The sequence below is a fragment of the Aquila chrysaetos genome, chromosome 18 (genome assembly GCF_900496995.4).
Source record: "Aquila chrysaetos chrysaetos chromosome 18, bAquChr1.4, whole genome shotgun sequence".
Lineage (NCBI taxonomy): Eukaryota > Metazoa > Chordata > Aves > Accipitriformes > Accipitridae > Aquila > Aquila chrysaetos.
This window is the reverse complement of record NC_044021.1, coordinates 16,617,995-16,645,969: the sequence shown is the minus strand read 5'-3', so window position 1 is coordinate 16,645,969 and position 27,975 is coordinate 16,617,995. Positions and strand designations below refer to the sequence as shown.

At 48.1% G+C, this 27,975-nt stretch overlaps 1 long non-coding RNA gene across 7 annotated transcripts; it reads left to right on the top strand.

Moving 5' to 3' along the window:
* Positions 1-639: 639 nt before the first annotated feature.
* On the top strand, positions 640-26,583 carry LOC115353176. 7 transcript variants are annotated; one of them, XR_005930826.1, is made up of 8 exons: positions 640-1,894; positions 2,282-2,396; positions 2,715-9,118; positions 20,406-20,520; positions 21,113-21,257; positions 21,331-21,522; positions 23,544-23,824; positions 24,499-26,583. It is a non-coding gene; the product is annotated as an uncharacterized LOC115353176 (long non-coding RNA). The 7 variants fall into 7 exon arrangements; XR_003927474.2 differs by having other exon boundaries at positions 640-1,949; XR_005930825.1 differs by having other exon boundaries at positions 640-2,396; positions 2,715-4,569; positions 6,706-9,118.
* Positions 26,584-27,975: the final 1,392 nt, after the last annotated feature.

The following is a 27,975-nucleotide window of genomic DNA, read 5'->3' as shown; positions in this document are numbered from 1 at the left end:
CATTCCTGAATGCAGCGTGCTACAGATTTACGCTTTGCGAGAGGTCGGATTAGATGATTACCATGGAAAGGAAATCTATTAAACGTATCTGCTGGAGGTACGGGAGGCTCTGCGACAAGTCTCCAGGGGCGGGGTGAATCTCTGGCCAGAGAACCGCTTCGGAGATTGAAGAAGAGAGAGAGATGCTCGACTGTGCTGCCAGCCTTTGCAGAACCGCTACGCCCGGTCTTCCCGCGGGTCCTTCTGCGGCGAAGGACGGCTACTCCTTCATCGGCGGGCCTGATCGCCTCCGACCTGCCCGCTACGTCACGACGCTTCTTTAAACCGCCGCTTAGGGTCGTGACAGACGTAACTTGCTTCCGTTTCAAGGCCCGTTCTGGCCTGCTGCTGCCGCGGCAGGTGTTCCCGTCAGGCAGGATCCGGCCCAGGCTTCTGCGAGGCCGGACCGCGGCCGGGCGGGCGGACCCCGCCGCCGCCGCCGCCGCCTTCTTCCTGCGCGCCGCCAGGGGGTGCTGCGCCGTGCGCTGCGCCGGGAGGGGGCCGGGCCGCCCGCCCCGCCCCGCCCCGCCCCGCCGCGGGCTGGCACGGCCCGCTGCCCCCCCCGGCTGCTGCAGCCCCCCCCCCCCCCGGCCTCCCGGTTTGGCGGCTCTTGGCCAGCATGGCCGGCCGTCCTCTGTCGGATGCGGCCCGGCTACCCGTGAGGACGATGCTTGTGGCCGTATTGTTCCGCACGGGGGCGGGGGGAAAAACGTCGACGCGGCGGATGAGGCGGTTGCGGTGTCTCGGGGATGCGTGTGTGTCGCAAATAACGTCCGAGGGAGCCGATCTGGCTGTTCAACGGGATCGGTTTATTGACTTCGCGCTCCTCGGCGGAGTCACCAGACGTCACTTAACAGAAGAGGTTTAAGACAAAGCCAGAGAGCGCGTCAGTCTGGGAATCGCGTCCCTTTGCTTATCCCCCGTCCTCCACGGCGTTTGGCCGTTGCCCCTCGCCCCATCGGCTGCAGGCTGTGCGTACCGCCTGGCGTCCCACAGATCGGGGCTGTTGCGCAGAACGTTCCTTATAAAGGCACCTCTTGGCACAAAGGCCGTCTCTGGGAGCAGGGTCCTAGGTTGAAATGAAACCTTCTTGGAATAAGTAAATGCCAGGGGTTTATTTCCTATTAAGCTAGCAGATTGTTCATTTTGCCGCATTTTGTGGTGTCCGACCACATACGGGTGGATACTTCTTGTCTTCCTTCCTCTTTATATTTCCAGTCTGGGAAACAGCAAAAAAGTTAGTGAAAAGAGTAACATCTGTGTGAGAGAGAGAGAGAAAAGGATGAGGCGGGCTGGCCAGGCAACAAGCCTCAGGAGATGGTAACACAGAAGAGCTATTCATTCTGAAAGCCAGTTGCTCCTCGCCCTGCTAGATTATAAATTGGACACCTTATTAAGAGTTGATCCTCCAGCAGCCCCACCCAGGGCTGTGCTCATGCTCTAAACCAGTGGAACATAATCCCATTTCACTATTGATGCCTGTTACTGGATAAGCACATGTGCAAGCAGGGCAGAGGATACTAGGCAGAAAGGAGCAGCACCCTGGCTGTTTTCTGAATTGTCAGTTTAAGAAAAGAAGAGAGAGTTTTGGGAGAGAATGGGGACGAGGTTGGTTTGCACTAAAATTTAGGCACTTTTATGATGATGCTAGCTGCCTTACCAAATAATTAAACCAGCATAGATTTGTTTTTGCCTGTTTTTTTGCTTGTTTTCTCAGTTGTAACTTAAAAATGCTGACTCACTGGCATGGTGTGCCAACCCAAATGTTGCTGCTAGAATCAACCACTGGAAGAGCCTGAAGAGATACAACCCCACTATGGCGTAGGCTTCAAGTTGGCCTCTTCAGTGATTCCAGGTTTCTCTTCTGATGGTTTGCTCAGTCACTTACTTCTTGTCAGATTAGCCCAAAGGTCTGTACAAATTTAGGCAGATGTCAAGTTGAACAGTTGTTGTGGTGAAAATTTCATGTGAACGTAAGTTTAACAAATTCAGCAAAGTTTTATCACCCTTGGCAAGACTTCCAAGCTTTTCAACCTTCGCGCACCTTTTAGCCCTTTGAAAAGTTGTCCGACTGGCATTTGAAATGCACAAAGTTATTGCCAGTTGTTGTCGGCAATAAATACCTGACATGTATCCTTCAGGTCTTATTTTGGTGCTGAAGCAAACAGGATGGACTATTATAAACCTGTTTTAGTGTCTCTGAACAGTATCCCTGCTCATACACACATTTTTTTCCTTCCAGGCAAAACCAGCTGGGGGGTTCATGCAATGCTGGATGCATCGTGAGGATTCTGTATCATCAGAGCATTTATTCTGAATATTGTCTAGATACACAGCTGGTTGGTTCCCCTATTGAGGTACCTCTGTTCTACTTTCCTTGGCAAGCAATTTAAACATAGATATATTGCAACTGACCAGTGGTCAGGATATTCAAAAGTAACGTGGAAATGCAACCTTAAAACAAGGGCCCCTCCTTGTGTAGCAGTGAGTTATCAACATAGATTCAGGTGTAGTTCAGTGGCATCTTCTAGACTTTTGACTTGTTTTGCATCTCATATAATTGAAAAGCAGCTTTTGTGTTTGTGTTTGGTTTAGGAGGAAATAAATTTATTTCAGATCTGATTATCATTAATGACTCATTTGTCATTTGAAAATGTTTTTGTGATTCTCTCCAGGTTCTGAGTCCCTGACGGTCACTGGTGTCTTGGAAACCAATGACTCCTCAGATGTTTCTGGATACCTTTATGTATCTGCCTCCAATTACTTTATGAGCTCATGAAAATGAACACAAGGCATCTTTGACATTCCTCTCTCTCTTTTGCTCTCCTATTTTTTACATAGGGTACTTTTGCCAGTAACTGTTTCCTAGTAAAACAATGCCTCTGAATTTGTGCTCTGTGTGTATGTCTGTTTGTGTATGTGATTCCATGTGCCCTACCTCCCCACCTCCCCCAAAGCATGAGCCTGTTGTTCAGTTAATTTGGCAAAAGAATACAGATCTGAAAGTGAAATTCCTGTAAGGTTGAAAGAGAGAGGCAGATGGGTACACAAGAGAGCCTGTTTGTGCTAGAAGCATCAAGGTGCTGCCACTTCAGCTCACCTTTTATCAGGCACCAGAGAACCTCCACTGAAGTGTACCCTTGGAATTCAGACTTCATCCTGTCATGGACTACTTGTTTGTACTTGTGGTTTTTGTATGGTTAGAATAGAGACAGGAATGCTGAGTTGGAAAACTGGAGTTTCTCTTTTGTTCCGCACTTTTGAAATTTATGGTTGTCTCCCGCAGGTGATCAGGAGTTCCTAGGCAGTAGGCAATCTCTGTCCCTGGTGCACACACCCTTCAAATTGGGTATTTATTTTGTTACAGAGCAATGTAACTGTCAGATTTCAGTATAATACTACAAGTGTGGATGTCCTTAAACCAATTTTTGCTAAGGTCATGAAGGCTTTGAACATAAGGGCAAAGCCTTGAATTTAATCTGGGATTGAGTGGTCAGCAGAGCAAAGAACAAAGCTCAAGCTTGTTTGGTGGTCTTGTACTGCTGAATAAATGGACTGAAGCATTCTTGTATGGGGTATCATTTCTAAATTCACTAGGTTGTAGAAATTAAGCATAAGGGCCAAGTTCAATCTAGCAAGTAATCTGATCAGAAATAGTGCTGAAGGATTGAGGCTTTTGCAGCAACAGTTATTGGGGTTTCTAGGATGAATGAGTTCAGGTGAACATTAAATCTTCAATTAGTCTTAATGCCGGTGATTGGGAATGGATGACATTATGGAAATGTAAAATACTTTCCTATACCATCATCAGCCCAGGCTCTTGCGACGATTCAGCTTCGGCCAACTGCTCTTCATTCATTTGCTGATCTCAGCCAAGCCCTTGAAGAGCTGGGTAATGGTGTTATTTGCATGGGAGGTGAAGATGATGTAGAGATGGGTGTTATATATGTACTGCTGACAAGTCAGTCCGTGGTGCCACCGAATCTTCTCTAGAGGCTTTATATAGATGTTGAACACGCTGGGTGAGGGGAAAGAATCTTGTGTTATTCAGCAGGTGGAAAAGGTTTTGGAGGTTAAGGAAAGAGCAAGTGTTTATCATAAATCTCTTTGAGTGTACAAGACATTTATGCAAGGGATGTCTGAAGATGTACCAGCTCAGTTCCATAAGGCTGCAGACAGACATTTATTTTCAAACAGCTGAGCTGGCTGGAGATCTTACAGCCATTCCAGATGCTTGTTACGAATCCTCTACTGATGCCGCCTGTACTCCTTGCTCTGCTATTAGAAAAGGTGGTCCGAGGTCTTCTTAATCTGTCAGGTGAAGCCTCTCAGATAGTTTTAAGTGCTGACGAAGGTAGTGTTAACCCAGTTGACATTGCTTTACCTTTAAGAGAGAGCTGTTTACTAGCACAACCTTACCCTGGGTTTTAGAAAGGATGGAGAGGAGAGAAGGCGGCTGCAGCCTTTCTCACAGAACATGTCCACAGCCCCAGACAGTTCCAGCATTGCCTCCTACAGGTCTGAAGATAGGTAAGGCATGTGTGTGGGACTGGATACATCTACTGGAATAGACTATGCTACTCCTGTTTTGTGTGAATATGTGCTTGGATATTTTGTGCCAAGCACGTGTGTAAAATACGTGTGAAGTACTTGTTTGTTACGTGAGCAACTAAAATGGAGTATTTGGAGCTGTGTCGGCCTCCTGTGTAAGCAAGAGCTCTAGGATGGGTACACAGTGTGGTAGAAACCCAGGTAACTAAGAGATCATTATTATCCAAATTTACTAACAGAGCATTTACAAGAAATTGGTATTAATTACTATGTTAGTACCACTGTGGTTAAAGCTGAACCAGCAAGTTATAAAAAAATCTTTAAGAATATCCAGTTGGGGCAAAGAAGAAGGCTCCTGTGCTCAAGGGATCATTCAGAAATGGCAGGAAGCGGGAAGAAAATGTGCAGGTGGTTTTTAAGAGATCCTGGAGTTCCTACAGGGTTTCCAGATCCAAAAATACAGAATTGTTGAAGAATCCTTGATGCGTGCACAGGCAAAATGGAGCAAGCTGTAACACTGTGTGTGGCCTAGTGGTAAACATGTCTGTGTGTTGGTAGTGCTTCAACACAGAGAGCTGATAGTACCCACTACTATGATTTTCAGGTAGCGAAACGTGCTTTCCATTATTGAATGGTCCCCTCTGAGGACTCGGGAGTCTTCCCAGCATCCCAGAAACAACCTGCAGCCTTTCTGAAACATGGAAATGAGCACACAGTTTTAAAATTCTCCCTTCATCAAGAAAAACCCCTGCCCTTTCCTGTAAAGCTGCTGATTTACTGTTTATTATCATAACATGACACAAACATGTTAAAATGGGCCACCCTAATGTCTGAGTCTGGCTCTAAACAAGATTCCTAACTTACTGGTCATCCTGTTTCTGAACTGGGCCAGAATGGAGCATCCTACCTTAACAACAGCCTGAAACTCTAGTGGAATTTAGACTTGGATCCAAACTCAAGGCACAGGCTCTTCTCTAAATAAAAATAACTAGATCACAAGCTATTTTGGGGTGGTGACTTTTACACAAGAAACGTAGGGCTTACATAGGTTTTTACTCCTGTCAAATACATCTGGATGCTGTCCTCCTTCCAGCCGATATTCTGGAAGTACTTTCATCAGGTCACAGCCAAATAACTCCAACTGGAAGGTGGAAACTGAAGAACAACTGACATTATTCATGGTAAACACTGGTGGTTTTTTGATTTTTTTTTTTTTCTTTTCTTCCATGCAGAAAATTCTGCTACTCTGGTTGCTGCTGATGCTGATACAATTTCTGTGACGAATAGCATATGCAATGCTGGGTCAAGATAAGAGCCAACAGCATGTTGGAAAGCCTTCTCTAAATATGAATCCCAATGGTTCTGGCTTTCTTGACAGGGAGGTGTTTAATGAAATTGCCATGCCTGGTACCATTTACATAGCTGCCAAAGCTGCTGATCGCTATCACCTCCTCCCTTCCCCTAGCATCTGCTAGCAAATCTTCTGTTTTTTCCTGCTTACTTGGCTATACCTAGTATAACGATATGAATAGTTTCCATTCATGAAGAATGTGGTGGGATATAGCTAGTTATAACGGATAGGAAGCAAAGGAGGAAGCAGTGTGCTGGCACCTTATTGTCAATGGCACCAAGTAGCAAGCACTAAAGCATGTTTTATATCAGTGGGAGCTGGCTGTGTGTGGTACGCTACTGGGAGCGTTCCCACAGTGCCTAGTGGATGGACGGCAGGGTTTCATTGCTGTATTTTAAGGTAAAAGCACTTATCACCTCGGGAGCTCCAAGCACTCTATGAACTTCAGTTAATTTAAAGCTCTGGACTGTATAAATATTATCCTGTTGTATCGAGGAGCAAACTGGTTTGCTTAAGATGTCACAGGAAGTTTTCAGCTTTGCCAAGGGTATAAACTAGGTCTTCTGAGTCACAGGTCTGGGCTATAATCGAAGGAGTCTTCTTCCTCTTAACATAGCTGGCCTACCTTCTCTTTGATGTTATCCCATCTTCCCCTAATCACTGGGTGACATCTGATCTCTGTAACTTTTGTACGGCATCCAAGATCTATTGTATTTGGTCCAAGATCTCACCTTTCATTTCTGGCTCTTCTAATTCCGTTTCAGTCCCTGGCGATTCCAGGAGGCTCATCCTAAGCCCAGCTGCCAAGGCCTTGGAAAGCAGGGTGCGCGTTGGTGGTGTATCTTGCCATGGCATGGAGATTTCCCAGGACCAGCCACAGGAATGGTTGCAGTGTCCTCCACTAAAGTCTAGCGTGGCAAATGGCTATTGCCACCCCCACACTTCCTGCAATTTCTGCTTAAACACAGTGTTCTTTACTTGCTGCCTGCGGTTGGTATGTAAAGCTGCTTTCTGTAGGTTTAAAGCTGCTGCCCCCTCCAAAGTGGCTTTATTTTAGTGTTCAGTTCAGTGGTTTCAACAGAGTACCTACTAGCTGGTATCTAAGGTTTTATTTAGGGTCAAGTTAACATACAGCATTGCTTTTGTCAATATTATTATTTTTCTTTTGTCTCTAATCTCACTAATTGTTTTAGGTTTCTTTTATCTCTTTTTTCACCTCTCCTTTCAGGATTTGCAATTGTTCTTTTCAGCTATGGATGTCATGGACCAAATCCTGCCCTAATTTACACCTGTAAGACCAATGGAGCTGCATGCATGCACACGAGGAGAGAGTTAATAAGATGCTGAAGTTGTTTCCCTGTTTTGAAAAGTCATGTGGTCTAGAGGATTGATGCTGAGAAGTATCATTTAGGATTATATAATTCCTAAATCTGTAAATCCTGATGTACAGATAGCTTGTCCCATGGCTGTATAATTTTATTGGTGATAAAATATATACACTTTAAAAATTTTAGATGCTGTACTGGTAGAACCCCTTACTGGAGTTATAACACTTTTATAACAGCTTTTTACACAATACAGCGCTTTTCCCATCGTACCTAGTACTAAAGGCTTATCTACACCAGGAGATTTCACAGGTTGAGAATTGTATTAACATAATGTTTAACATTTGTACAAAGGGTGAAAATTGAGATTTAGTTTTGGTTTCGGAGAGGATTTTTACTTTTCAGAATTTGATTTGGCAAATTTTAAAACCTTCTGTTTTTTCACTCCCAACTTTTTTTTTGTTTTGTTTTGGATCAATTGGAAGTTTTGATTTTGAGTTTTGTAGCTTACCTAATGCAATAGAAACAGACACAAAATTAAAATGAAAGTAGTTTTGAAATTAAAAAAAAAAAAAACCAGCTATGTTGCATTTCAAACATGCTGAAAAATGTTCCAACACCACTGGAACTCTTTGTTTTCCTGATTTTCTTCTTAAGGGAAATCCTGGTGAAATCAGCTGGATTTTGTGATGTGTTTTGATTCCAGCAGAACAGCATTCCAGCAGAGATTTTTTCCTGGTGGATGAAGAAAAGCAGGACCAGCAGAGCTCCTCATGCAGAGGATGTTATTCCAGAAGAAGAGCACTCCCTCACCCGCGGAGAGGAGCGATCCAATACGCCTTCTGTCTGGGGGCAGGGGGGGGAAGGAGGGAGGAGAGGGGGGGATAAGGATGCTTCCTTCCCAGCACTCAGGGCTGCCGGCCAAGAATGTAAGTCTAAATTCAAGCCCGGCGAGTGCTGTGCCAGATCCAGAGAGTTTGGAGTCCCTTTGTCCAGAAGCTTTCAATACTTGAGGGAGTTGCCAAATGGGATGTGTGGCATCCATGTAATATATCTGATGCATGAAAACTGGTTCCTACTGAGCTTACCGTGGTGCCTGAGGCAAAAGTACTTCTGATTCCCCACATGATGCAGCGATCACCAGACTACTGCTGTTCTCCTTAAACCCGGCCACAATGGCAGTTCAGGACAACCTCCCGCCTCAGGTCAGGCTGAGGCAGGTGGCACGCACAGGGAGAGGAAAGGTAGTGCTGCCTTTGACCCTGCTTTCTCTCTCTGGGAAGGGAGGACCTGATGCTGTTTGCATTTCTCCCTAGGCTGAACCAGTAAGTCTGATGACAGAAATGAACCTTTCCCCCTGGACGCGGGCCAAAAGACTTTTTTTTTCCTTTCCCTTCCCCTCCTGATTCTTTCATAACCATCATTTTCACGTATCTCTGGAACATATCACGTACTACTGTCATGTGCTGTAGGTGTGCTCCCCTTTTTTTTTTCAGCTACGGCCTGCTTCCCATCTGCCAGATAAAAGTCTCTCCTTGTCTGGCTGATGCTTGCCACAGGTGACAGGGTGGACTGAAGCCATTGCTTCTGCCCCAAGGGAGAGCCTCCACATCTAGGAGAGAGGGAAATCTGCTCTGGAAACACCATCTAGCAGCCTCTGTGTCAACAGAGACGTAGCAATTCCTGTGGGATGAGAGTGCCTGTGTTCCTCTGCCTCGTTGGAAAGTTCAGCCAGTTGTGCTTGTGCAAACCCCTGGAGGAGTCTGAGGTTGAGCAGGTGTCAGTGAGGACATAGCCTGAGTTGCAGAACTCCTACGACAGGCTGTGCCGGACAGAGAGGAAACTTGTCTTGGTAGGAATTGTTTTTGTGTTTCATAGGCGTGCCAGTGTAGGACAATAGGCAGGGGGAGTCCCATGATGTTGCTTCCCAAGCCAGTAGTACCCAAGTGGGTTTCCCATTTCTGTACTAGTGGGGTTCACATCAAATGCCAAGAGTTGCTGAGGGCTGCCTGTGGAGCAACTCTGATACAGGACATGCCATTGCAGAGCCCTGCACGAGGGCATCGGCTCAGCCAGCGCCCAGGCAGAGGTGGAGCAGAAGCAATGTGGTTTGATGGGGCATGGTTCTTTTAGACTTGAATCCCACTAATCCAGGTCTGAGAGGGCCCACGGCGATGTGTGGCAATAGGTTTACAGCCCAGGTCCATACCTGGATCCAGGCCACTGTAGAGACTAAAGGAGATGCGATCTCCCCATCCCTCATCCTCCTGACGTCAGTCATGATCCTGGCACACATTCCTCCAGGTTTCTGGGGCTTCTTGTCGAAGCCATGCTGCTGCACTGAGAGAAGGAGCTCTGGACCAGAAAATGAGAGCTAAAGCTTTTTCCTGGGGCTATCCTAGCCTGGGCAACCACACTGTCTGCTGGGCTGCAGTCCGGCTGCTCCAGCTCCACAGGCAGCAGCCCTGCTTGTCCCCTGCAGCGTGTGCCAGGAGTGGAGTTTCAGCTGCGAAATGGAGCGTGGTCTCTCCTGCCCTCCCTGGGTCGGGGTCCAGAGAGCATGCCCTTTCCCCGGCATCTCACCCACGTGGGCGATGCCCTTTCCCTGGCATCACACCCGCTCCTTCATCTTCTCCTCCGTTCACATCGGGGCTGCTTTCTCCCCAAGCACAGGGAGCAATCCCCCGCCTTACTGTCCCGTGCTGGCCAGGAGTGAGGCTTTCTCTGTGAGCCTCCCAGGCAGTGTGACTTGTTTCCAACGCACTACAGCCAGGCCTCTATTCAGATGAATGTCCCTGTTAAATATGTATGAATCCGATTGACTTCGACTTCCTAGTTGTCCAGGTTTTATTCCTTTTTATTCATTCACGGATGCCTCCTGCTAAATAGAGAGTCGTGGCCATGTCTCAGTGAGTTTTGACTTGTTTGAGAGGCTGCCCTCAATCTGCTCGTCTTTAAAGCTTCCTCCCCTCCTCCTCCGCTCCATCTCCCTCTGGCTCATTTCCCCCCCCCGCTCCTCTCTCTCTGCAGCTGCTGGACAGCTTTGTGACCACCAATTAGGATGGCTGTTTGCCACTCTCCCATGATTGCTGCCATGTGCTGTTTTCCTTATGTCTGTTCCCTGTTTTCTTCTCTGGTCAAAGAGGAATTCTCCTCCACAGAGAGAGAAGCAGGCATGGTTGTCTCTGGGCTGAAGTGGGAGCTCGTGCTTAGCTCTTACTCCATGGAAAGCCTAGCATTTTTTTTTTATGACGACCACGTACACTTGGCAAGCAGCAGTGGCTTTCTCAACCCAGCTGTTCACCGCCTCTCTGCCGCAGGTTACCAGCCATCAGGCAAGCAAAATGCGTGCTCGCACCTCGGCTGCGGCCACACGAAGCCTGGCGGCTTCATGAGAGTGGCTGATGCCACCAAGTCTGCGGATGGTCGGTGGAGCAGCAGAAGGAACCTCTTTGGGATGGGCAGGCTTTTTGTCGGGCTTGCTCCTGGCAGGAGCGGGGGTGAGCGGCGAGGGGCAGCCTCGCAGCCCCGGGGGCTCGCTTAGCGAGCACTCACTCCTCGATGCTGCAAAGCACTGGTGGTGGAGCTGGAACAGGAGGCTGATGATTTATAAATAGACTTATTGTTGCAAATGGGGCAAAAGTCCTATTGACAGTGGTGCCTGTGTACAGGCAGGTGAGCTTGTATAACCTGCCTGTGCTGGGCCTGAGGACTTAGGGTGGGATTTTCAGTGGTGCCAAAGGAACCTCAGTACCTGACTGCTGCTGAGGTTTTGCCTTTTAAGCTTTTGGGAGGTTGTTGTTTCCTTTCCTCCCAGCCAGACAGGCAACGTTTGCAGTGATGTGAAATAACAGCAAGTTTTGGCAGAGAGATCTCCAAGCGCACGTGCTGGCCCACAAGCTAGAGTGCCACCCGCTGAAGCAGTGGCTGGTCAGAAATGCCACCTAAGCCCGGATGAAATCAAGGGCTTGTAGATTTTGCAGCCTGCCCCTGCTGCGCGTGTCCTACCAGGGCCTTTCGGGGAAGCCGGTGAGACAACTGATGCCTCAGACATCGCGGGCCCGGGAAAGAGGACATCTCCTGCGCCCCATTGTGTTCCCTGGGGATTTCATGCTGGGTAGCAGTCTCCTGCAGAGACCTGCACAGGCCACCTGGCCGGGCAGGGGATGTCAGGTGTCCTCCTCCTGCCTAATCCGGGAGGGCACGAACCGAACAAGGAAGCGCTTTTCCCTCCTCCGCCACAAAAATCCGTTCCTGCGTTTTCCTGGGAGCGCCCGCGGCGCCGGCTCTGCCGGGAAGTCTGCTGCGGCCTGCGAGCCGCCCCAGCCTTTGACTGGGGCACCGGGTTCCTGTTGACTCCCAGCCAGAGCCACCTGCGAAATGGCCGCCGTGAGTCAGGGCGGGATGGCACCCGGGAGGCCCCTCGGCCGCCCGCCTGGGCGAGGGGCAGCCTCCTCGGCCGCCGGGGGTGGTGGCCAGCTCCCCCGCTGTCCGAGCGGCGGGGGCCATCTGTTGGGTGGTCTTCCTCCAGGGATAAAGCCCCGTGACACCCACCCTCGTCCCTCCGTGACCGGGGACAGGACCGCGCCGCTGAGGCAGGAGAGCCAGTGAGAAAGCGGCTAGTTCTCCTTCCCCCTCCCCAGCACGTGTTATTTTACATTTAAAACGTATTTATTTTATTTCACTTCATCCTATTCCATTTTTTTTACATATTTATTTTTACTTCGCTCTCTTTATTTTTGCCTTGTTCTTTTTTATTTTACTTCGCCCAGCTCTGTCTTATTGAATTCCCCTCCCCGAGCGCTCTTCGGGCTGACAGTCTCTCCCACCCCGCTCTCTGCACCTCCCTCTCCCTCTGCTCGGCGGGAAGGTTGTTCCTCGGGCGCTGGAGCTCGTCCCTGCACGTAGTCGGTCATTTGGCCGAGGAGCCGCGGGAGGGCCGTCCCGCCGCCCCGGCCGGGCGGCAGTGCCCGTGCCAGGCCGGCCTTCGCCGCGTGTGACTCGGCTGTCCCATCGTCCCGCGGCCGCTTGCTCCCGCGTGCTCGCCGACATTTTCCTGCCAGGTCCACGATGGGGCCACGGGCCGCCTCTCCCGCACCCCCGTCCCTCTTTAAAGATACAACATGATTCCTTTATCTCCCGGCGCCAGGCGAGCCTGGGACGCTCCGAGGTGCAGATAACACTGCCGCTGCGTGTGCTGGGGGCCGGGCAGGCGAGCAGGGACCTCTCCTCTCCCCCAGCGCTCAGCGGATGACCGCCTGGTCATCTCCCTGCCCTTGCTTTTATTTCTGGCGGGCGCAGAGGGATCCAGCTGCCATTTCTGCCCCGTCAGCAAACTGCAGCGCGGCCCTTCCAGGTCCCAGTGGCAGGGTGGATGGGCAAAGCCCTCGGAGAAGGGGCAGCAGGCAGGAGCGAGCGGGCAGCGGCGGCCGGCTGCCGCCCTGCTGGGAGCTGCAGGGCTCGGCGGGGCCATGGTGGCCTGAAGGGGATGGATGGGTTCAGGCTGCGGTGCAAAAGCTGGCGGGGAAGCCAGGACGTGCGCAAAAAAAGTAGTTTATGGCCTGGCAAGGGAGTTAGGGAGGAACTTGATCCCTCCTTAAACCGCAAGTGGGTATTCGGGGTTCTTGTTTCTTCGGGTCTGCTTGTCCAGGGGCACAAGTATCTGGCTCCGTGGATGCTTGTGAATATCCAGTTACTTATGTGCTGAGGCATAAATTCAAAACTACTCTTGGTAAAATCACAGAAGAAAGAACAAAATTTTAGTCACTGTTAGCGCAGATTACTGGTGATGCTTCCATCCAATACCACAGTGCATTTTCCTATGATATTTTACAGTGAGAACATAAAGCCTGGCATCTTTTAATTTCATAATCGAAACATGTTTACAACAACAAAAATACATGGGAATTCAATATTGTTCAGGCTATTGGATTAAAAGCCTGTCTCTCAACTTATTTACCCCTCTGCCTACGGCTTTTACTGCACCTGTTTCCACAAGCATTGGAGCATTTGTGTTTTGTCTGTCTTTTCCATGGCAAGATGAAATCATCTTGGAGCATGGGTGCGGTGGTGAAAGACACACGTAGTGGATTTAAATCTCTGGGATAAAGGGAGAAGCTGAAGAAAGATTCCCCCGTGAGCTGGCTCTTACCGTCAGTGCAGAGGTCTTAGTCAGCACAAGCCCAGACTGCCAAAATTGTGCAGCCTGGTGCTGTCAGGGCTAGAGCCCCTGCAGCCTCCTGGTTCCCTGGATCAGCCAAGGACAAAGGCTCCGGGAGCTGGTGCTCCTCTGGCAGGGTCTGCTGAGCCCAGGTCAGGCGAGCGGCAGGCATCTGAAACATGGCATGTGACCCTGCTCCTCTGGAGCTTGGGAAAACACCCTCCCGTTTGCTTTGAACAAATCATCCCGAGGCCAGGTCCTGTAGCATGTTGAGCATCCGTGGATATTGGCTAGGGCTGGGTGAAACCTAACATTCCAGAGAATAATTTCCATGATACAGACGTGATACTCAAGTGTGATATTGTGTGTTTAAGTACTCGGGTTTCAGGCAGCAAGGATGTGCAGATACTCTGACTCACTAGAAGAAAAATTACTTCTAGTGACTCAAAGGCTTGGATGCAGTTGTTTCCTAGTTAATCACTCTACCATGGGTCCAAAATCCTCCTCTGAGGACCAGGGAAAGTTTGTGGCCTTGAGGATCCTTCCCGCTCTGGTGCAGCTCTCTGGGTGGAGAGATTAACCTCTTGCTGCCCATCAGTACCATCTGCAGACCTAATTCATTTCTGGGCTCTTACCACAAATGACCTTGTAGGCTCTGAAAACCTGACGGTGATAGTTTTGCCTAAAAGATGGACTCTGTGGGGGACACGTGGACTTCATTGGGGTTACCATGTGATTTGAGGAATCGCCACAAACGTATACTGCAGGTTTGGCAGCGATCTCGTGATCTGAGGACACGGGGGCTGCGTGGACACAGGGGTTGTCATTCCTGGGAAGAGATGGATCCAGCAGTGCACTAGAGGTGGGGAAGCCCAGGGAACCCCGCTACCCTGCCCTTCTTTTGCAAGAGCACAGTAAGAGATGCCACCCTTTACCTTGGTGCGGCCGGTTGACCAGGAAACTGTTCCCATTGAACAAAAGGTGAAATTTCTCTCTTTTGTAGCTTTGTGTTTGATTTTTGTGTCCTGTGGTTATTTTGTACCAAATGGTACAAAACCCGAGTATTATGCATTGAGATTCCAGATAGCTCATCTCCTCTGCCCTAAGACCAAAGCGTATGCTGCTGTCAGGACAGGGAAATAGTACATCCGCGGATGGGAGCAAAGAGTATTTCTTTTCAAAGTTTGTTGATAATTTTGCACTTAACTGGTATGTAAGAAACCTAGCAAATCATAATTAAAACCTGAGTTTTCCTTTTGCTAAAACTGGGTCTTGAAATGTAACTTGCCTTAAATATCTGAGACGAAAAGGCAAGCTTTTGAAAGAGATGAAGCATGCCCTCATGTGGCAATAGTTTTTCCTTATAATACCTGTTTGTTTTGTTTTTAATCCCCAAATAATCTATTACAGCAAGTTATGTCATTACAGCAGAACTGGCATATAGAGCGGGTGTTGTGATACAAAGCTGGCGTACACACAAAATGTTTGGGAATAATTACATGGGCTCAAACTCTCTTGTCACTTGAGTCCCTGCATGAGTGTTTTTATTCTAAAATAAGAATAGCTCCAGACAGGAATTCTCAAATAAACAAAGGTGTGAATTAAAATTTGTCCTGTCCTATGCTCTGTGGGAAAGTTGGTTTCCATGACTGAAAGCAAAGTTTAAAATTGTTACAAAGCCCTGGGTGGACAGCTTTGTTTGAAACCAGAACAATCGATCTTGAAGTCAATTTTAAGCTAAACCAAAATAAACTGAAAATGAAATACATGTTCACAGAGCTGGCCTGAATAACTCACTTTAAAATCATGTTATTTGTTGAGCTGATGGAACTTCCTCATGTCTACATAAGGCTTGCAACTGCGTGGATAAGCCTTTGGAAACCTGGCTGTGCTGTAAATTTTATATTTTTGACATGCAGAGGTTGGGTTTTAAAACCCCAGCTGACACTGCTCTGATAAATCGGGAAGTTCTAGTCTTGCCTGATACAGCATCATCTGCTTTTACTGTAGATTTTCTTTCAGTTTTCTTTTTTTCTTCCCTGAATTTAAACAGTGAATGTGATTTATAGAAATTACTGGGTCCTAGAAGCTTATCATGACTTTTTGTAGCATTATTTTGTGTGTGATTACAGATGGATTGGTATCTTTCATCCAGAGCACCGTAGGGAGAGTAAAGATAAAAATGGATGAGGGTCATGGGATGCCTGATTTGGAGTGTGATGGTTGCCATCAAGTTTTAAACTGCAGGGAAGCATTTGAAATTCCAGGGTTTCCAGTCTGCTGCCAGGTCACTGTTTCCATTGGCTCACTCTTTACTGGATTGCCAGGAAGATGGAGGCAAGGAAGATGTACTGCACCCCACCATGGAGCAACCCGCAGCTCGACCTCCCTCCAACGTGTGATTTCTCTTCTGAGGGACCTGCCAGGGGCAAGATTCACCCGCGTGGGGGACCTCTGACCCCTCTGTGGCAGATTGTCACCACTGTCACCAGGCAATCACCTGTGCCACAGGTTCCCCAAGGTTCATCTTCTTCCTTGTAAAGCTGCATGGGCTCATAGGGCGGTCGGGTGAGCTGAAGAGCAGTTGCTTTCTCCTCTCGTCTTCCTTTCCAGCCTACAGCTCCCTCCTGTGCTGAGGGTAGTTTCCACGAGGTCAGGAAATATGAGAAGCAGAGAAATGGGAAACTCAGGATCCACCGAGCTCCCCTTGACTCTGCTGGGGGGGCCTGAACATGTGTGTGAGAGCTGTGGGTGGTCTGAATTCTGGGTGCTTGATCTGGAGGCTTTGGATATCGGTGTAGATATCCAAGCTGCTTTGAGAAGACTTCAGGCTGAATGAGAAGTGAATTCCTTAAATCTCTCCCCTAGGGTCTCATTGACTTCAGTGGCAGCGAAATTCTTCCTCAGAGACAACTTGGCAATTTTCATTCATCGCATCCTTGGCAATGGTCTGGTATCAAGTTCCCTTTGAAAAGGTTTTTGTGCCGTAATCTGCTGACTGATTATTTAACTGGTGCTGCCTACAGACCTCTGCTAGTTGTTGCACATCTTGTAATTTTTAAGGGTTTATTTCAGCTCCTTTGCGAAGCATAAGGAAACGGATGATTAGCGAAATTCTTCCCAGTATTTTAGAAGCATTAGTAAATATTGAATAAAGGGCAATTGCACCGTTGTTTTCATGGGAACTGTGAAAGAAAGTAAGACTGCTAGATTAGACACAATCCTGCTCTTGAAGTCACAATTCTTACACACTGTTTTTTGCACTTGGGTGCAGAAACTCATATGTGAGAATGTGTGCTTGTAATGAGCCAAGTAATTCAGCACCATAAGAATCCCACCAACTTCATCTCCAAGCTGGTAATGAACACGGGCCTGGACACGTCCGACTGATTTGTTTGCCTGCAGAAACCATCTTGCACTATTTACAGTCAACGACAGCAGTGTCCTTCAAATGTTGGCTTAGATGCAGTAAACATAATTGCCACTTCTGCTTTGCTTCCTCTTCTTGCTGTGCCCTAGGCTGGTCGTAGCTGTGCTCCGCTTTCTGTTACCTGGCCAGAGACGCCCTGCATCTGGAAAAAGGCGAGTGGGGCAGCTCTGTTGGAGAACGGTTAGTCCATCCCTGTGCCTTGCTGCCCATTTGCATGGCCTCCGTACCTGACCCAGTGCGTTTCCAGCTGGCCGGGGTGCACCTGAGCAGCGCTGATGTCCCTGCAGCAACTGCACGGAGGACTGGAGTGGAGATGCTTGCCGACTAGATGAACTGGTCAACTGGTTAAATATTGGTGGCAAAGGAACTTGCAAAGCTGCTTTCAAGAAGTGGGTGGGTCTCAGCCATGTCCCCACTGGCTTTTGTGTTGCGCCCTCAAGCCTGATTTCCATTTTCTGGACACCCTTTGCTTTCTGCTCTTCTGCTTGTTTGGCAGGAGCTGGCCAGTGGGTTGTGGCAGGCCGTCAGAAGCTGACAGAGGCCTCCGTGGGATGAACAAAGCCTGCCCGTTCTCTGCCCAGCCCGAAAACCTCGCAGAAGGCATGAGATGCCTGGTCATGGTCCTGTCGCTCATCTTTCAATCTGCAGGAGACGAGTGACAGTGGCACCCCAGGACATACCACCCTGGAGGCATTGCCATGAGACTCACGGCAGTGTGAGCCAGGGCTCGGCTGGTGGTTTCAGGTGAAGAGCACTTAAGGCCACGGCTGTGAGCACTCTCTCTAAACCCCTTTTTCCTAGGCCCTTCAGCAGTTTTTAACGCTTTCTGTTCAGATACATCTGAAATAATAGGTATTATAGGGGTACAGGGCTCCTGCCGCTCCCCTCTAGCAAGGCTGGGGGTGCGGGGCAGGTAGCCCCCTCTTCCCTAAGGGCTTCACCCATGCGTGCTCCCTGTGTTGTGGGGGCCGTGCCATTTGCTGAGGTGGCGCGTTGACCATTTTTGCTTCTTGCCGTGCACCGGTGAACCCCAGCTGCTTTCCCACTGATGTAACTCACCACGCCAGTGGGATGTTGAGGTGGCAGGGGGACAGCAGCTGCTGGGGATGGGGGGGGGGAAGAGCCGTCTGCTGCCCCAGTCCCGCTGCACGGGGGAGATGCTGGCCAGAGAGGTGGAGGGCAGGAGGGGAGAAATGCCTCCAAGAAGGAGCTGGGCCACCACGCTCGCCTTCCTCTGAGCCCGTCTGCCCGTGCTTGTCAAAGGCGATGTCTGCAAGGCCGCCCAAGGCTTTGTCGCACGTAGGCAGACGCCAGTGAGGTTTAATCCAGCTGGCTTGGGTGCCGGTAGGCAGGGAATTGCTGCCCCAACCTTTAATCACCTGAGCGAGTACCACGTGAGCCTGAAAAGCTCAGGCTGGAAATGGCGGTGTTGCAGCAAAAGGCAGAGGTTTTGTCCTGCGCTGATCCTGGCTGGCAGCCAGGGACGTGTGAGGGATGGGCTGCACTGCGGATGGTCCTCCAGGCTGCTCAGGCCACCCCCTGGGTGGATTCAAGGTCCCCATCTCTGAGGAGCTCCATCCCTGGCTTGCAGGAAAAGGAGCACTTGGCTGGGCCAGGGGAAATCCCGAGGGCCCTGAAGCATGTGGCCAGGTTTGCTCCTCTTCCAGAAGGTCCTACAACAACAGGAGTATTGTACAAGAAGGTAACTTAGGCAGGACTGTGGGCTTTCACAGCACATGGGCCACCAGCCCCGACAGAAAATTTGCATAAATACCTTTCCAAGTAATGAGTTTTTTCTAAATGGGACCAAAATCATGTGAGAGGCAGGGAGGGGTGTTCACGGGAAGGGCAAATCTGCTACGCTGGGACCTCATGCGAGAAATTGGACTAGTACTGTCCACTAAAGTTAGACCATGAATTTGGAAGGGCCTAGTTGAGGAATCTCCTTAGCTGGATTGACCTTGATGTTTTTAACCTGACGAAGTCAATTCGTGCCAAGAAGTAGCTTCTGTGTCCGTGGCAGGGAGAAGAGACCATGAGGCCCCATGACACCTCTTCAGGACACCTCCGTGCGAGCCTGATGGACCAGAGCGATGTCCATATGGTATGAAGAAGGGTGCTGTTGAAAACTGTTACCCCCAAACCCAAGAGCCACCCTCTTTTTGAGGAGGAGTTTGATGAGGTGGGGAGGAGGCAGGGGAGAAGCGAGTTCATTTAGAGTTATCCACTTACAGTCTTCTCCCCTAGTAGCTCTCAGAGCATTTTCCAGGGGATGCTGTTATTCTTACCCTGGCTTAACCCATGGGGAAACTGAGGCACGCAGCAGTAAGGTGACTGATCCGTGGTCAGTGCAAAGCCCAGAGAAGGACCTTGCTGTCTTGGATTCCAGTCAGGTTCTCACTACCAGTTAAGTTATAAGTGGTATAAAAATAGCTGTTCTGCTCTCTTTATTTAGAAACCCCCATTTCCAGCGGGAAGCAGGTAGAGGGGGAATCGATAAGCCCTGCTGCTACTGCTTTTCCTTACTAGCCTGCCTGTCAGTTCCCGTTTACCATTTTGCATATGGTCACTTGATACCAGCAGCTGCTTTGGGACATCTCTATCTGTCACATCCTTCTTTTTATTTCAGTGTCCAAAAGCTTCAGTGCTCCACTAAAAAAAAAAAAAAAAGCATTAAAAAAAACACCCCTGGTAGCCGAGTTTCCTCCCAGGTTCAGTTCTAAACATGTCATTTTAATGATGTCTAAACTACACAGTGCTTGATGAGCAAAACATTAGTATCTTCTAGCCACATTTGTTTTCCCTGTCTCCCAGAGCATTATAGTCACCCAGGGAGAACTGCGTGTTCTACTTCGCTGCTGTAAAGCTATTATGGGTATGAAAAGTTCCCATTAATCTGCTCCACACATGGATGTTTCTGGATAAAGTTCAGTAGCCAGATCCCTCTTTCTTTGTGTGCATCAAACGAAGCAGAAAAACGCCTCCAATTTAAAGACACCAAATGAATAACCAAATAGATGAGATTAATTTTTGTTTAATCCACGTGGGCAGCGAAGCCAATGGCCAGTGTTTGTATGTGGACTTCTCCTGGGAGTTCATTACCAGCCAAGTCTGTAATAAGTTAATGCAGAGATTCCATGGAAATAGGGGGTTAATTATATGCAGAGGATGTTGGCCAATGTACAGCTTTGAACAACAAAAATAGCCCAAAGTCTTGTGTTTTGGATGTGGAATCAATTAACGAGGTCCACGACATGTACCAGAATTTGTTAAGATAGTTGTTGTACTATAAGGATGCTTTATTATTTTTTTTTTCTAAAAAGTTAAGAAAATAAGTGGATAATGGAAGGCGATGGACAGAAAGACATGAGACTGGTAATGAAACACTGGACTTTGGCCTGGGGCCAAGGCAAGCTTTTCAACGGGTCTGAAGTTTGGACGACAGCAGAGTTTGAACCGGTTTTCACTAACTGTCCAAAAGGTTATACTGTAATAGATGGAGAGAAGAGGTTGCTTTTAGTTTACCAACTCCCTTCTCTCTGCTGGCAGGAGCGTTATGCTGCTAATACGCCGTAGTCATCAGACTGACGGATATCAGCATGTGGCGTGGCGTGCTGCAGATTCAACTCCGAAGCTGAAACATAAAATATTCCTCTCGATGCTGGTTGGCACAAACCTAATTTTTTCCCCCTTTCCACATCTGGTCCTAATATAAAATGTGTCTTTCTGCCTTTTTTTTTTTTTTTCCCCTTGCCACATCTTTAGAAATGGCTTCTTTAAAAAAAATAGAGTGCCCCCCCCACCCTTCCCCTATATTTCTAGGTTTTAGAATTAATTGTATGTATGTGTGGTAGTTTAACAGTACAGCTTGGGTACTGAATAAAGCACAGCACTGTGCCTTTGCAAAGGGATGTCATTTCACAAAAAAAGCAGAGAAAGATGAGATTACTTTTACTTCCCTTCAGTGTTCAGAGCTGTGAAGCACAGTTTTGGCTGTTACAACTTTTCAAGGAGTCCCTTAAACAGGTAGAATACAAATTTAAAAAGAAAAGATCTGACCCATTTTCACCCTGTTTCATTTTAGCACAAGCTCTCTCTGGGCATGCTCCAGGCATTTCTTAAGTCCCTCAGCTCCCACTGCTTTTTTTTCTCACCCCCTTCCCCCAACTTGATCCCTAAAGCCATTAGTTTGTTCCTAGAAATTATCTTCTTGTTTGTTGTGTTGTGTTTTGGTTTGTTTTTTGTTTTGCACGCAGAAATCCACAGGCCAAAGCAAACAGTACTTCAGAAAAATGTTGCAAGACAACCCAGTTTCGAGCCAAGTGCTGCTGATAACTTCTCAGCACCTTTGCTGAAGTGGTGGAGGCTGGGACCACTGAGTCTCCATAGAAATCACAGCGGGTAAGGTTTGTTTAACTAATTAGCGGTAATCCTGAGCAACTCTGTGGGCTGTAATTTATGGTGTTTCCACCAGGTTCTGTGTTCAGCTCCTCACGGAGAGGGTGGGCCCCCAGACCTTTTAGCATGTGGACTCCTGGAGACTGGCACGATCTGGAGATCTCAGAGGAGCCACCCAGGGTGCAGGGGCATGGCTTGAGGTCGAGTGCCCCTGCAGTCCTCCGTGCCTGCTGGCGGGCCAGCCCCATCGCTGGCCATTGGCCTGAAGGTACTTAGGGGGGATCCGGGATGCAGGCTAGGACAAGGGCGGGATGGACGTTGGCTGGGTTTATAACAGTGACGGGAGGCTGGCTGTACGAGGGACCTTGGTGAGCCACTCTGGAGGAATGGACTCAGTCAGCAGAGGTGATGTAGGGACTGTCCTGACCTCTCGCCTGCCCGCCTGGCTGCTCAGAGTTAAAGTATTACCAGCAAAGGTGGCTGCAGCCTTTACACAGCAGATCTCGTGTGCCCGTCGCCTCCCAGGGACACCCGGGGACAAGGTCAGAGCAGCGGGAGGGGAAGGTTATTTCTGGGGCAGCTCTTTAGATAGACAGGGAAGAGGACGCAGGGGAGGTCAGGCATGAGGAGGATGCGATAGCTGAGCTGAGGTGGCCGGCCTCGGGCCACCAGGTCGATGAGGAGACGCAGAAGCTGTGGGGCTTGTTAGTCGGGGTCCCAGCCTGCAAAAGGAGCTGACAGTAACGAGTACAGTTTCTTAGACATTGCATGGGAACGGGCAATGCCTTTATTTTGCCTGTAATACCAGGGATGGCTTCAGGCACTGTGTTACAGGTGCACTAACAATGAACACTGGCATGCAACTCCCCCATGCCCTCCAGTACCCACCAGGTGTTAGAGCAGGAGCAGGCTACATCTGCTCTCTGGCTTGCCAAAATTTTGAAAGGAAAATGTATATCCCAAGTACCAGAGCACCACTCAGCTCCCTCCTTTACATCCTGCAACTGGTTCTATTCGCAACCAACTGAAATGGCAACATCCAGCCCCATTCATGCCATAAGCATAAGAAAACAGCAGATCTGGGGAGGGTCATAAGAGAGGGAGTCTTTACTGTCTCTGGATCTGTTGGTTTTAGTTCTTCCTTGTTTGGGAGTGCTTTAGGATGGGGCGACCTGCTGCTGACACAGCTGAGCAGTGGCATGTCCCATGCCTTCAACTCAGCTGAAACTCTCCACAGAGCAAGAATGGATGATGGCAGCCTAATTCCTCTGTAACTGATCTGAGCAAGGAAGTATAATTATGATAGTTATCACTGGGTGATGTTTTAAAGGGAATGCATGCTAGATACCCTGACTAAGCACTTAATTTTTTTCCATCAAATTACTTCTAGCCCAGCAGCTAGCTCTACGTACATAATAGCTCTGTTGGCTTCAATGAGGTCTGCCAGCTAAGGTCGGCTGAGTACCTGCCCCATGAGAGCAGGCCACAGAGCAGATGCGAGATGCCATGGTGTCATCTCATCCACTCCTTTCCTCTTCTGCTGCAGACCCTCACCCCGCTGGCTACTTGTCAGCATTTTGCCTTGTATAGTTTTAAATGAATCTCGCTCCGTCTGATTTTACTCTTAAACCACTCGATCATTCCCCTTTTAAAATTCAGATTTTTGTTCACACTCAAATAAAAATACATATCAATATTTTATAAATTCTGCAGTATATCCCCAGGCACAAATTATATTGTAATAATAAAATGGCTAGCTTGTTTTAATAGTTCCTGGCTTTTGGCTTTATGTAACACTGCAGGTGTGATTCTAGTAGCAATACTGTAGGTGTGAATTATTATGTTAGCGTAATAGGCTGTACTTTATTGTGCTTTATTGCTTAATTGGCTTCTTCCATAAGGATTCTGCAGTTGTTACTGGGAAATAATGCCAAGCTTTTCCGTGAAAAGAGTGATACTCCCTTTTTTTTGGTGTTTACTGAGGTCCGTCTGATTTCAGTGCATGACTGGGTTTGGGAAATGAAAGAAAGATGTCATTAAATGAATTAAGAAAGTGCTTACTAAGTCCTTAATAAAAAGCAGAGCAGGCTAAAAGATGCTCCTTGTTATGCGTAGATACTTGTAGCCCCAAAGAGCCCTTTGGGAAAACAGCTGGCTGAGCTTTCTGGCAAAGGAAGCCCTCTCCCATGTTTGGGGGATTCCCAGGTGGTGGGCAATACCTCTGGGTGCTTACACGCTCTGTGATCTCCTCTTCCCTCTCTGTCCTTCCCACCACCTCACTTCTTACAGAAGATGGAAGAAGATCAAAGTTGTCTTCACAGCAACACACAGGCCCTGATCCCCTTGCCAGCGTACCCCTACAAGAGCGTACCCCTGAGCCGCCCCGCGCGGGGGCACCTGCCTCCCCCCGGCCGTGCTGACCCGCCTGAAGCAGCCGGGACGCAGGCAGCCCTTCAGAGCATGTGCAGGTCCTGCCGCCGTGCCTGGGAATCGAAGGGGCAGGGAGAAGTCCCAGGGGTGCCCAGGTGCCCCACGGTCGCCTCTGCCACTTGGAATGTGAGACACCTCCGGTACGTACACCCACACCGTGGTGCGGGGACCAAGGGCATTTTTCGATGGTTGGAAATCACGGAAGCTGCTGCTCCTGGGAGTCACTCGAATTCCCACCACGTACTCTTGCTAAATCATTTCCACCTCTGCTCCCCTATGCTCCCCAGCAGTGTGCCTAGTCATGCTGCTGAAGTTCATTGCTGGCCTCTCTATTTCATTTAAGCCTTTTTATGTTTCTCTGGAACTGCAGGTTTAGCAGACGGATCTGTTTTTGCTTTCAGCTGGGTGAAATGTTTATGCTTGGCATATTGTTTGCCGGGACAGTGGGGTAGGTGATTTCCCAAGTGGGACCTTCGTCGTGTGGAATAGGAAACTTCTGATTTTCCCCTCTTCTTGTAATGGTGTTTTCCAAAACTATTAATGAAAAGCAGGGCTCGGCAAGAGCTACAAAATATGGATGCAGATCTAGATTTTGAAGGTGCAGGGTTTTGCCTGGTTCCCCCAAAATGGTGAGGCTGTATGTGTGCTGAATGCTATCTTGCCTTACCAGGGATCAAACTGAAAAGCTGCAGAGCTGAAAGCCCAATGGATGCACCATTAACGGCCCAGTGAATAGGAGTTAGCCATGCAACAGATTGTCCTTTTCTGTGGCTGCAGCACAAAAAGTGTAGTACTCGTGTCCTCCTTCTTCCAGGTCTCACTCACCAGGTCCAACCCAGGGAGGATGAGCATGTTTGAGCTGTGTTTGCGCTGTCTGCCCGGGAAAAGAGGACTCGTCTCAGCCACAAAGGTCTTGGTGGGGTTTGTGCTGAAGTGGGTTTCCACCATCTGGGATCTACCCAAGAGCTACATCATATTCTCTTAGAGATAGGAAAACTTCATAAAGAGAAGACTTTGAATTAGGAGTCTGCTGTGCATTGCAACATTTATCATCATGACTCACATACCTCCAGTATTACTGCAAATCCAGGCAGAGTGTGAAATGATTCTCTCTCTTATCTTTGAGGAAATGCAACATGCTCCAACCCTGCTGACTCTGAAAGCCAGCTCTGCCCTGTTTTGGTCCATGTAAATTGTCAGGATTATTGGAAAAGCTCAACAAATCTCAACAGCATAATCTACCCAATTAATTTTGAAGTACTTTGGGAAGCATTCGGTATTTTTTCTTTTCATCTTATGCAGCTCCATAGAAACCCTTGGAGTTCTGCAGGTACATACTGAGTTATGAAGGAGCTGGAGGCACTTAGAGAGCTGGAACATGATTAATAACTGCCAAATTACAGGGAACACTTAAAAATCCCTTAAATCCCTTAAATCTTTCCCCTCCCCGACTTTCTCCTAGGAACTAGGACATGAGCCTTTAGCTAGGCTGTCTTTCCCTGATGCAGTCCCTTCATTGTGATGGGAGAGGATCTGAAGGCACAGGCAAGGCATTCAGAAACTTTAGGACGAAGTCCTCATATGGAAAAAAAGAGAGAATGGGTGAGCTGCAGCACAGAGGATCACACGAGGGAGTAGCTGGTATGTGCATGCCAGTGCCAGAGTCCTCAGACTCTTTCATCATGGGAACCACAGCTTGACTGCCAGATAAACCACCTCCTTTTGTATTCACAATTGCAAAATATCTCTGCAGCAGCTCTAGCAATTGCTCAGAGAGAAAAGAAATTGAAGAACTTTTCTTGCATCCTTAGCATAACAGGTGTTTTTACAAAAAAAAAAAAAAAAAAAGGCATTTTCATTTGGCCCTTTGCTGTATCTCCACTCTGTGTCTGAAGTGTTTTCTTTGTCAAGGAGAAAAGCAGAGGCAGTCAACTCTTTGCAGACCCCTGACAGTGTTTTTGGGTTTATCAATTTTAAGGTTGTTTTCCTGTATACATTTCAGTATTGGTTTTTGTTTTAGATTGCATGGAGTAACAGTATTGATTTTGCTGCCATGCTGTCTTCTGCAGAAAAATTTAAGAATATTTCTCATTCCTGTTTGATCTCAGAGTAAATTACAGGAGAAACCCGGAATCAGTTAACTGAATGTTAAGCAAAATGAATGAGGCTTGTATAGTGCCCTGAAGGTCATTAGACTCAAGGTCTGAGTGGCTGCCAAGGGGAGTGAGCTCCAGGGTGGGAGCATTCATCTGAGAAAACCCCATTGCTGGATGTGGAGGGGTCAAACCTGGGAGCTGGCTGCAGGCTCCTCCCAGCTGAGCTCAGCTGCCATGGCTGGACGTGGCGTAGGACCTTGTCCCTTCTCCTACTCCTGGTCCAGAGAGCTCTGCAAGTGGATGAGAGGGCACGTCCCACCCCATGGGAGGGCATTAGGGACTTGCCTATCGCTCCAGCCAGCTCGCTGCTTCCTTTACTAGCTGTGGAGCCAGCAAGTAGCTCTAAAATCGTGAAGACAGATGGTTGCTGGGAGTTAGGGCTGATGAAAAGGCCCATGGATCGCTGCTAAAGTGAAAGTCTGGCAGTGGCACAGCGTCAAGGGGTGCAGCAGGCAACGCAGAGCCACCGGTGGTCGGCTATGTGTCCTTTGAGCTGCTCTCCATCCCACCCACAACTTTCTCTCCCCATCAGAGTCACTCTGCTGAGGGGCTGCTGGTTTATCTTCCGCTTCAGTCCTGTCTCTTTCCAACTTGGATGTGGAGGTGAAACCACAGGATGTGGATGCAAGATGGAAACAGAGAGGCAGACCGTTGTGATGTCCATTCAACTTCAAAGTGTCTTCCAGTGCCTCTTTCTACATTATAGAAGAATTTTAACTAAATAAAATCATTAAGTGAAAACTATTACGAGCCAGGATGAAGATGTATCCGGGTACCTGTGCACTGTTATTCATGAATGTTAAGCAGCATGGTAGGCCTTCCTGTAGATCAGTTTGTGTATCTGTGGGGCAGTTTTGATATTTTATTCCTCATTCGTGCCATAATTGCAGGAATCCTTTATGCCAGTGTAAACACTGATCTCACTGCATGTTGGAATTACAAAGTATATAAGATGAGGAGAGCTGGAAAAACAAGAATGTGTATTTTCCGAAAAAGTAGAAGGTTTCTGGAGGAGGAGTTTTCCCAACGGGAGCTAAGTTTACAGATCTAACTCATTCAGGCCTTTTTGCTTCTGAAGCTGACACACACATGCACAAACACACACAGTCCAGTATCTATTTCATGGGCGCATTCTTCCCATCTCAGTGTGTAAAGGTCTTGAAAGCAATAGCTACTGGCAGTACCCCAATTCAAAATATCTAATAGGTCCTTTCCAGTTACAAAATCACTAAGGACACATGCCCAAATGGAAGCGGGACTTAAACCACCTTGCTGTCAGAAGCAATGAAACAAGCGGCGTGTCCTTGTGGGCTTGATTTGTGGGTTCTTTGTTTTTTTAGTCTTGGTTTGCTGACTGCATCTCAAGAATTGTGTTGCTAGAGCGACTTCGCTAACGTAACTCCTGCAAGTAACTCCAACGGTCTGCAGGACTTTTCAAAATCTAATAATAAACTGCAGTGGGTTTTCATTGTTTTCCAAATTTTATGGATTAATAGGCTGCAGGTTGACGGAAAAAAGGGTAGATTTGATTCTTTGCAAACTACCTCTGACTCAGTGGATCTGCTCAGATTTAAGAGGGCATGCCCTGCCTATATACTTAAAGCAGATATTTTGGATCAGCATCAAATGGCCTAACTCTACTGACTTAAACATAGCATTTCTAATTTACTTCATCTCAGTGTTTGAACCTGATGTTACGTGTGCAGACATGTAATCAGAGGAGTGACACTGCCTCCCTTCAGCTCAACATTTGACCTCTGTGTTCGTGTGTTTGCGTGTTTGCATGCATTTGTGGGTCTAGAGATATGGAAGTACATACATGAACACAAAATATCTATGCTTTACCATGTTTTCCTGTCTGCTTAAGTGGGAAATCTTAGCTACAGTAACTGTCGTAGAAAACTTTTTGATTCAAACAACCATTGGAGGGAAAAAAATACCTTGAAAGTGGTCCTTGTGGTTTGCACCCGGTAAGGACATCCTGAATCTCCAAGCTAACAGGAACAGAGTTCCTTACAGGCTGACATGCATTTTCCAGGCCTAAATTTCTGTTAGGAGTTTGGTTGGGTTTTTTACATCGGCATCCCTCGTAGCAATTGTTGTGCTGCCTATTCATACTTCTCAGCCTAGAGGAA